Source organism: Suricata suricatta, chromosome 3 (assembly GCF_006229205.1).
Source record: "Suricata suricatta isolate VVHF042 chromosome 3, meerkat_22Aug2017_6uvM2_HiC, whole genome shotgun sequence".
NCBI lineage: Eukaryota > Metazoa > Chordata > Mammalia > Carnivora > Herpestidae > Suricata > Suricata suricatta.
The window spans coordinates 27163973-27175258 of NC_043702.1; the positions used below are offsets into that span (position 1 = coordinate 27163973).

Below are 11286 nucleotides of genomic sequence, written 5' to 3' on the forward strand. Positions count from 1 at the left end.
TCAGAAAATGCAAATGTATCATTTTACCTCTCCAAATTGTCAGATGAAGGCAGGGAGTCACAGGCAGCCACGTAGGCCACGTTAGCAGAAGGGGACAGCAGCGTTTTCACGGCTGAAACGCCAGGACTGTCACGAGGGTTCAGAGCACTTTCAGCCAGTGAAGAATCTCATTCTTGTCCTCTGTCCCTTCCCCCTAGAGTTACTACCCACACTGCTTGCCTGTGGGGAGGAAACTAAAACACAGAGCTTCTAGAACTCTGTCCACTGCCACCACGATCACACAGCCGCTGGCAGACTGGTGACTTCCCTCCACTGCAAGCCATAAGCCTCGCCCCAGCTCGTTCTAATCAGAAAAATAAAAGTTCTTTTCTTCAAGTGAAATTCCACCTTGAACATCTTGGAAAAGGGAAGAGCCCATGTCTGAGTCATCTCTCCCCAGCGGCAGGGCTCCCCGGAGTAAATGTGCTCTGAGCCGCACAGAGGACTGGACTGCAGCTGTTTGTGTCTTGCTCGTTTCTGCCTGGTTCATCATCTCCATGGTTGGCTTTTGCAGGTGTGAAGGCTGTGGAGCCGTTTTCCACTCGGAATGCAAAGAAAAGTCCGTGCCCTGCCCGAGGTGTGTCCGCCGAGAGCTGCAGAAGAAGCAGAAGTCTTTCTGGCGGAGGCTGAACATGGACGAGAGCCTGGAGGAGGCTTGCACCATGTTCGAGCTGTCCTACCAGAGCACCTGACTCCACAGGAGCCCGGGCCAGGGACTGACCTCTCACCGATCCATCAGCCCGGCGGCTTCCTGCGCCGCCAGTTAGACCCCTTGGGAGGAGGACTATGCCTCATCTTCAGCTAGCTATAGATACATATTTACATACATGTACACACATGCCGATACGTCCCGTCTGTACGTTCTGTGTAAATTGCTGTCCAAAAGGTCCGCACAGCCCCTGTGGCTCAGAGAAACGGCCAGTAGCTGAACTGCACTTAGCCATGACTTTCAGCAGTTTGTTCCCAAGTGAAACCGTGGTTTACACACAATGCTTTACATAGTTCATATTTTTTTCCCTAGTTTTGTTTTGCTTTATTGTTGTTTGGCTCTCAGGAGCCATTTGAGTACGCAGGACACAGGAGGAAGCATTTCCCACAGAAGCACGGAACTTCGGGTTCGGTTTGTGTTATTTATTCTGAGCCTTCACAGAGGATACAGTAACTGAGGCAAGCCCTCCTGGGCGTCTGTGTCACAAGAAATTTCCAGAACATGGGGATGGACGACTCCGGGTCACCGCAGTTTGTCCCGCACAGGTGGGGACCGCCTCAGCTGAGCCGAGCGGCCCAGAAATGAGGAGTGGGGGCTCCCTCTGACAGAAAGCATGCACCCGTACTTTATGAGGAGAGCTCCTTCTGGTTTGGAAGTTAATCTCAGGGGTTTTTTTCCTGAGGGGAAACAGAGAGAGAGAGACCTCTGCGACATGTTGCCGGTCTGTTTGCTGGTACAATCCCCAGCGCCACCTAAGGGTGTGACGCCCCAGCACATTTGGGGGAAAACATGGCTTTCTGAAGAGCAGTTTTCCCAGGGTTTTATGGGTAATATTTATGATTTTCTTACACGGTGCTGGCCTGAGGAAATTTCCTACAATTGTGGTCAAACACATGGGTTTGTAGACCGTGGTGATCGTACACACATTCTGTGGGACGACGTTCAGTTTCTTGTCACAGGATCTTATACAGACATTCCCTACCTATTTATTTTAAATGCTTTATTTCTCATTGTTCCTCATTGCACTTTCACTTTGGCCTTTAATTTGTCAATTTAACCACTTCTGCTTTCACATTTTTAAAATTGTTTACAAAATCAAAGTCACATGGGACTTCAAAACACCAATGTTAGACTCTTAAGAAAATACCAAACTTACAAATATAATTAATGAACTAAATGTGATAATATTGTTTAAATAGGTGTATATATACATACACACACACACACACAATTGCCACCTTGATGTGAAACAAAAGTGCTAAAATCGTATCCTAGAAATAGGAAACATAATGAATCACTTCACCACTCGGTAGAGCCATGCCCCCCGCCCCCCGCCCCCCGCCAGGCCTGAGCTGACGTGGTAACCAAAATGTCAGGCAAGCCGGCGCTGGCAGTCAACGCTCCGTTCCTTCCACCACACTCTTCCCAGAGCAGAAAGATACACTGATAATGAAGCAACTTTCAACAGGCCATATGAGAAGATTCTGTATGTTTCCACTGAGCAGACCCCTCCAAGGCCTTCGTGGTTTGGTAGTGTCACTGCTGTTGGGACCTAGGGACTCAGTGACTCACGAAGCACAGGATACATTTAACCCCGTCACTGCTTCGCCCCCGCACCTTACTCCCTCCAGATCCTAACTCTTGATACCTCTGTCCATGTAGACACGTGCCATTCCAGATTGACTTTTGCGCGGACTGCTGGATACAAACATTTCACCTCTCAACCCACACCAGTTCCTTTGGCCCCGGACCACACATTTCCGCTTACTAGCTCGCCACCACACACACACATCTTTTCTGACTCTGCAGCAGCTGCAACCAAGGGCACAAAAACTTGTTACGAGGCCAAGACCCCATTCATGAGGCACCTTACGGTGCCTTTTATTCGCGGAAAAAAACAGGTTGACTTCCCCCCGCCCCAACTCCAGTCATAGAGAACATTGCACACAAAGATAAAGGGTGGAAAATCTCAAACAAGCACTTGGCTAACAGGCAAACAAATTTGATCCTCTCCCCCTTTTCCCTCCCCTTCGTGAAATACAGTATTTATATTTTCCAGCCTCAGAGAAGATAGCAGAACATGATCTTTCACAAGAGAATTATAGACCTGCTTATTATAAAACAGATGTGCTCTGATGGCAAAGTGCCTTCTCCCTCCGCCCGCAGCTCCCCGGCCTGCAGCTTACTTCTGCCCGCGCTGTAATTAACGTGCCGGTGATCGGCTGGTCAGCGAGGCCGGCTCCAGCACCCTGCACTGGGGGGCCCGAAGTGCGCGCCCCCCCGCCCCCTGTAGCGTGCTTGCTCTACGTACAGAATCTCCTGTCCCACCTCCTAGGCACCTAGCATCAGGCCTGCCAAGAGGGGGACATTGGACCCCTGTTCTAAAGGCCTTTGTTCTCACGGACGCCCCTTTAGAGGGCCTTGCTCAACACTGGCATTCCCTGCACACTCCAAAGGACACCTTTCTACCCACATCATTTTCTGATTATTTTCAAAAGGAAAAAAAAAAACACGTAGACGTACTATCGCCATCGGCTACCCAGAAGCAGAACGGCATCCCAGCTGCTTCTGTTTTCTCGCCTTTTCTATGTCCCTGACGGCCTGGCCGGCGCTGTCCGCTGGCCCACACAGCGGTCAGCCACCACCACCAAAATCTGATAGGACAGAGTGGAGCCAGCTTACGAATTGGGTCTGTCATGAAAATTCAAAATTGCTATTTTCCAGCCCAGAAATGCCTTAGAGCACATGAACGCCCTTACTGTTTTCAACCCAAACAAATGAGTCGGTACAGTTAGGTAATTGTCCCACGGCTTAGAAACTGTCGAAACAAAAGCAGATCTGTGGATTGCCACCTCCTTAAGATCCAAGCTAATACCTGCCTTCCCTCCCGCTCCCTTTCTCATCCCATATTAAATATCTCACACATAAAACACATGAGAAAATGGCCAATTAATCTCCTAGAGCCCGCGCCTGACTCTGGGGAAACTCTTTTCACTTGAAAGGCCCATTCCCTGGTGTATCACTTGAGGAAATCCCTCCTAACAGTGCCAGAAACGCGTGTGTGAGACAGTCCGACCCTGGTACAATGTTGGCATCCAACGCTGCAGTGGAGAAGCCAGTTCCCAAAATAGAGCTCAGTTGTACGGCTGCAGGAAGGCCACAAAGCACTTTAAAAGCAGTCAACTGGAATCGAGTCGTGTTCTTTCCGGGGCTGATTTTCCCCAAAGTTGAAAGCCTCTTTGTATGAAAGCCATGTAAACTCTCCTTGTGCCCCTTTGCCTTGCTGCCTTTCCAGGGGACTGAGTTCCAGCCATTTCCATATCTGTAGCCCTAAACGGTAATATTTTAGGAGCTTGAATACTTGATTAGCTGAGAAGGTAATCACTTTTTAATTCTACTAGACCAGACTGCCACCAAAAAAAAGGGGGGCGGGGGGAATATGATAAATGTTTGGGATTTGTGGTTTCCAGCTAACTCAGTGGTACTTCAGACTCCTGCAAGGGAACTGTGCCATGATTTCCTCCTGGCTGCAGTGAGAACCCCGGTGTTGACCTCGCTCTAGCTGCCCTAGACAGCCTTTGCTAAACAGATGAGTGAGTCCACTCGGATGAGCTCTGACCTCCAGCTTTGTCTCTGCATGGGTACACACTGAATACACACTGAACACTGACCCTGGACAGTTTCTTCCTGTGCTTCCTTGAAAAGGCGTGGCTTCCAGACCTGTGGGTTTGCCCCCTACCTGTTGGCCAAAAAACGTCATGCGTAAATTATCATATCAGGACACGACTGGATACCACACTGAACACTTCTGCAAAGAGAGGTGTTACTGGAGGAGGCCAAGATATGTTTTGTTCCTAATTTAGGGTAAAGCCAATGCTGCTGTTCACAAGTTTGGGCAGAATTCTTCATCTCCACTGTTCTGCTGCACTTATTGGAATAACTGGATTCAGAAATCAATCTTCTGCTCTTGATTCTAATATTCTCTAGAGTCAGTTCAGAGGTGATTTTATTTTATTTTTATACTTCTCCCACTAAAGAGAGTTGCATACAGTTTTCCCCCTTATTTTTTGAATTTTCTGTCTCAATACTTTTCTTACTCTTAAAATAACATCAAAAAGTAGAGAACTGGGGGCAAAACTGAAAGAAATGAACTCTCTCTCCTTGGCATGAATTGAGTCTGTAGAGGTACTGTTTTCCTTCCCTTGGTACTTGTTAACAACTGAGCATTCCTGCATTATCCACTGTGGACCATTCTTCTGACCTGAGTCTAGTACAGCTCACTCACTGCTCTAGGTTGAGCCCAGGATGGGTGAAAAGCTCTACTTGATTGATGTAAGCAGACAAGTGTTGATTTCTATCATGGGGGACAGTTGAGTCCTAGCACCCAGCACTTCCTAAAGGTAGACAATTCTAATTTCATTGTATTCAGACCCTCTGACTTGAGGGGTTTTCTTTCGTGTGTCTTAGTGGATGCACGCCAAGGTAAAGTCGAAGTCACTGTTAAACTCTAGGTAAAAGTCAAAGGTGTGGAATGTCCTCCTCAGCACACCCGTTGTTGTCAGAGGCTTTATTTAAAGTGGGTTCCTGATGGTCACGTTACGTGGCACTCTCCTCAAGTGACCTCCGATGTGGTGGAAGTCAGTGTTAAGCACAAGGGAAGGGACAACAGCTGTTTTGTTTTGGTTCCTCCCTGTGGAAAGAGAAGCCATCTTGTCAGGAGGTGTGAAAGAAGCCACAATCGTTGCCTAGGGTAGAAGGTTCAGGCGCCTACAGCAGTTCGCTTGTAGCACAGTGAAGACTCCTTTCTCCTGGCCATAGCGTTGCAGACCAGCCTCTCTCCCCCACCCTTGATCTTCCCCGCCCTAGTCCAGAGTCCAGGCCAGCTTCAGGCCTCAGGGCTGTAACCCGACCGGCAGACCTGGAGTGGGTGCCCCCTCTCCCACCTGCCTTTCCCAGTAGGAGTGCCTTACAGTACTGCCTAGTGCTTCTAGTCTCCTCTGCTCTCCACTTGAAGCCTGCAGGGCCCTTCACCTAGACCCGGGTCACTTTGCTTCCTCCCTGCTGGCCACTCTTTTTACAGATGCTCTCGGAACCTGCATATTCCACATGCATGTCAGACTTTCACCCTTGTTTAACCTGGTGCCTTAACCTCACGAGTAAAGGATTCCGTTGGGAAGACACGGTTAATGTGGAAGGGTAGAAACACGGGCTTCTTAGCTCCATCGACACTTTTACCAGGAAATACAAAAGACACAACTGCATAATATTTGAACTTTGTGTTAGGCTGGTTTTTTGTTTTTTTTTTTGTAATCACTCTTTTTATTTGTTTGTTTGCTTGCTTTCATGAACCAAACTCAGGGGAATGTCATGATGTTACCATAGCCAATGAGTAGAGATTATCCGGATTTGAATCTGTAAAGTTGGTGAACTTAGCCTCCTTCAGGCTAAAAAATTATACAAAAACAATTTTCTTTTCTTTTACCGTATAAAGGTTTTCCTTTTACGCTTTGCCACCTGTTTTCCAGGTAGAAAGTAGGAAGCCTCTTGAGTACATTGTGATGAAAGCGTTTCCATGTGGCATGGACAGTCTAGTGAGCTATTAAGTTCCACTTTTGCCGCTGGAGGCCTAGGTTCTGATTTCGGTCACCTACCAGAATCTTGTTTTGAATGGGCAGAAGCACACTGTAGAAGATTGGGGGCTGGGGGCAAGAGGAATCTGTCTTAAATGAACAGTACAAGGAGGGAAAATGTTTAATTTGCAAACGAAGAGCATCGAACATGGTGGTCGGCGCACAAGACTTCCACTCAACTTGTTCTCCTGCTCCTGGGTCAGATCCGTGTCGTCCTCCCTCCTTTCTGCTCATGCATGACAGAACTCACTAGAATTCTGGGTTTGGGCAATTATCTCACTCTATGTTGAGCTACTTGAAATAGCTAATGTGCTGTATATGCTGTTTCTATTTTCTGGAGTTTGTTGCCTTTCATTTTAGCATAACTTATCCATATTGTTCATATTATTTTTAAATATCGGTAATTATAATAATATAAAACAAAGTTGTGTTGTTGACAAGAGCCCTAGATTTTATGGTCTTCTGTCATATAATTTAAGTGCACCAGTTCCCGATGTATAAAGTTTCTCTCTCTCTCAATAAACAATTCAGAAAATACTTTCTGTTCTCATAATAACTTCATTAAAATACTGTTTTCGCAGGGATGGTGAAAGCCCGAGATGAGCTCTGGATGTTAACTCAAAGTCAAGATTAAAGCTTTATTGAAAGTAGGCTCCTAGGACTTTAAAATACCTCTTAATATTAGTCTCAGAGGGTTTTTTTTTCTAAATTTATCAACTTACAGTACTCTTACAGCCCTTTTTATTCCTGTGAAAAACAGAGTATAACTTTCTACAAATGCTGATGTCGTTTTTTATGGGCCGTGTTTGCCAAGTTGGCATGGTTTCTTTCAGGTCTGAAACAAATCTGCCACAGCTCATGCATGGAATGTCTTCCCACCTGAGCTCCTTCCCAAGCCTTCTTGTCCTGGTTCATCTCGCTACCGTGCCCTCCAAATGAGATGGACAAGAGACAGGCAGTGGGCCACTAGGAAGGGACGCTAGTCTTCCTGAAGACCCTTTAGGGACAAAGAGTGAAAAGCAGAGTAGGGGCTTATGTGAGAGACAGCAGCCCTCTGGCTGGTGAGCACTGAGGAGGAATATCTGTCCTCCTGGCTTTACCGCCACAGAGACCATGGGGGACAACACCAGGCAGCTTTCAAAACACCATTTAAACTCACTTTCTCAAAGACAGACATTGAAGACTAGAAAAGGTGCTCCCGGTTAAACATTGACGAGCTGAACCCTGAAGCCTCGCTCCCCAAGACACACCTCAACAGGTTCACGCCCAGCCTCTCCCCCTCCTCCCTCAAGAAAGCAACTGGGGCTCACGCCCATTCTGCCCAAGGAACAACCGGACTTCATCCTCGCGAGAAACCTGTTACAGCCCATGATAAAGGGAAACAAGTTAATATTTCACAGAACCACACTAGACCTTGGATGTAGTCAGAGCCCGGATTCATCTGATTCACGGGACAGGTGAGCTTTCCCAGGTTGTAGTAAATGCGAGTGGCTGGATAACTCCAGGAAGTTTGGCATCATCAAAGAGACGATACGCAAAGATGTTTTCAGAAGGCTAGAAACAGACACTATTTTATTCATCTCTCCCACCCCCAGGAGACAGTGATTTGAATCTCCCTGAATTGTTTCCCTTGTCCTGTCCTTTGATGATGGCTCAAGATGATGGCTTTAATCAGTGGTTCCCACATCAGAAACACAAAAACAAAATCAAAATGTCAGGACCCCATCACAGACAATTGAATCTGAATCTCTCTGGATGGGGCCTGAGTGTTTGTATTTCTTAAAAGCTCCCGGGGTGATTCTCCTGTGTTCTGAAAGTTAAGAACCACTAGATTAAATGAAGCAAGTTGCCCTGAAATAAACATTTGCTTGGCATTACTGGTGGTCGCAGTGGGAAGGACGTCAAAGGGATGTGGACGGGCTGAATGGCCTCAGTTGCCCTCTAGCGAACAGCTGTTGCCACCCCTCTCCCCAGCAGGCACAGAATAGTACTTTGGAACTGGCCGATCGCGGGCTGCATAGCTTTCATAAAACCCTACCTTTAGACCCCCTGTATTTTCTTCCAGGGTGTGGTCAGCTTCTATTTCTCCAGTATATCCTATCTCCAGACAGTCTGGTGATTAGAAGTGGCCAGGTCACGGCCACAGGTGACTAAACTGCCCACAAAGGCAGCCTTGTACTCTCCCTTTCATTATTTCCTTCCTCCTGCCTATGCTGCCTCGTCCTCAAGCGCATGCCTGTGACAGTCTGCTCCCACTTCAGGCCCAGCCACGCACATGACCCCCATCGCTCTTGATAGCACTAGGTGCTTCTTGCCCAGAAAGATCTGGGGGAATTCATGACATCTTGAGCTGTGTCCAGATTTGCCTTGGGTTGGGAGAAGAACTAGACTTGCAAAAAAGCCAGGGTCATTCCAAATCCGGGCCCCTACTGAACTGATGAATTTCAACCTCAGTTGCCAGTGACAGGGGAACAGAAGCAGCCAGTCCCTTCCCTCTCCACCCTTGAGGAAGTCAATAGCTTTGCTGACAGGGGTTCCTCGTTCGTGCGCTTTCCCAAAGGGTTCAGAGTCTTAAAAATTGTAATCTCCTCCAGGCCCGCAATGCTTATCACATGGAAAACACCCACAGCAGCGATGACTTAATTCAAAATCACCAAAGGCAGCCAGTAGTGCTATGGGGAAGGAATGCAACTAGAAATAAACTTGGGTTCACCCGGGCCTTACCTGGAATTTGTTCTAAAGCAGCATCATTTGAAACTACATTCCTGATTGGGAAGAGGGGGCAACTTTTAAATTTATTTGTATTATTATATCCGATTCTGATGGAGGTAGAGAAGTATTCCTCCCCCAGGATAACAAAAGCCTCTGGTACATAATAACCAGGAAGCCCAGGGCAAAACACACTCAGCAGAAAGATATAGTTCCCTCTCCTGTTGACATCTATTTCTTCGAAACTTGGGCAGAAAAGTCTAGCAGGAAGAATAAATTGTTCCCGAGCTGAACATACAGGAATTCTGGTTTATGCTCAGTGACTTCCAGTTTACCTGGACAATCGGGAAATTTGTTACTCCACCTTTATTTCATATTCCTCCAGGGAGAGCTACTGGTTTTATGCTAATCCGCTAGAGTTCACCAGTTCACACCACATTTCTGATCCTACCGCACAATCTCAGGCAGCTGCCGGTCTGGGGAAAATTCCAACAGCTTTTATCCAGATGCTCCCAGACAGACTGATACATGAATCACTCTCAGTGACTCCCATGTTCTCCCAGGATGGTCTCTTGTTCTGAAGCTGAAGAGCTGCTATTAGCACAGTAATTTTTTCAAATGAACATTGAGCTAAATTATCTCAAATGTATGAAGGAACATCTCTCACTATGTTACGGAAAATTGCCTCCCACATTACAAGCCTATACAAAGCCCATATTAATTTGGGACCCAAGGACATCCAAATTGCCTTAGCTTCTGTGCTGTATCGTGATGACATGCTCTCAGTAATGTCACATTTCGAGGACACCACGAGGCGCACACTGCAAGGAAAAGAAACCAGAAGCTTTCTCCGTTAGGATCCCCGCGTGCACCCCCAAGCCCAGCTAGAGGCCTGTTGCTCCGAGATTCAAGCCTTTTGCAGAGGAAATGAATTCCAATTACACAGGCAGGGAAGTGGATTTGAATTCTAAACTGGGTCAACTTCCCCAGAGAGCTTCCTAACTGATGCCCAGGAGGGAGGCAACAGAGGAAGCAGCCATGGGGCTGCCTCAGCGACCAGAGGAAACGCCATGACGACAGGCATCTCAGGAATTAACTCCTGCAGGTGCACATTCAGATCCAGGCCAAGGTGAGGGGGGAACATGGAGGCCGGGCACTGGCTGATAGGCTTCGCCAAGTGCCAGTGCTGCCACGAGCAGGTGTCCGCACGTGGTCCGGCAGGCAGCGAGCTCACGTGCCATGCCCCCACCCCACACCGTAGCACCCAGTCAGCTTGCAAGCAGTCCCTCACGGGATGTCTCAAAGAGAAATGTAAACATCTTTTAAAATAAAAGATTGTTCGATTTATGGGGCACTTGGGTGGCTCAGTTGGTTAAGCATCCAACTTCAGCTCAAGTCATGATGTCGCAGTTCATGGGTTCAAGCCCTGCGTCGGGCTCTGTGCTGACAGCTCAGAGCCTGGAGCCTGCTTGGGTCTGTGTCTCTCTCTCTCTGACCCTCCCTCACTTGGGCTCTGTCTCTGTCTCAAAAATAAATAAATGTAAAAAAAATTTTTTTTTTAATTGTTGATTTTCGCCTCTTTGTCCCACTGGTGCCTTGTTTTCCATTTTTTACTTTTCTGGGGAGATAGCACAAAGCAAGTTGCAGACACCGTGACAGCTTATCCCCGGGTGCTTCAGCACACGTCTTGGTTAAGATGTGTGTTTTTTCCACATAGGCACAATGTCATCAACACATGTGACAAAATTAGCAATGTCTTCTTGTGTTCATCTGATACTGTTTCAAATCAAATTCATCTTATTATGTCCAACACATCTTTTGTTGTTTTATTTGTTCAAACAATAAAGCTTTTACAAAATAAGAAGATAATGCAGTCCCCCAGACCCCCTGGCCCCAGGGCCTGGTAAACTGTAAAAGGCTGTGTGACCTTCCCAGCTTCCCTCCCACTGTCCCACTCTTCCTGCAGAGGACAGGACTTTCCAGGCTGGTAGTCCCAGTGGCCTGTCAAAGTCCCCTCCCCCAGGGGACCCACAGACCGAGCTGGGCCAGTGGGAGTTCGAACTTGAGGGCAGCTGACCACACACTGGGGTCCGACCACTGAAGGGGCCTGTCCCTTCCTCCACCTTGCTCGAAGCTGCCCGAAGCTCTGCTCTGCCAGAGACCTGGGGAGGGGTGGGGGTGGGGGGTTCTGCTCCTTAT

General features: G+C 47.6%; 1 long non-coding RNA gene across 1 annotated transcript in view; it reads left to right on the top strand.

The window, feature by feature from the left end:
- The window catches only part of LOC115287480, an 80378-nt gene extending 73463 nt beyond the window's left edge, over nucleotides 1-6915 (top strand). The window contains exon 3 of the long non-coding RNA XR_003906500.1: nucleotides 554-6915. This is a non-coding gene — a long non-coding RNA (uncharacterized LOC115287480). The remainder of the gene's footprint in view (nucleotides 1-553) is intronic.
- Nucleotides 6916-11286: the final 4371 nt, after the last annotated feature.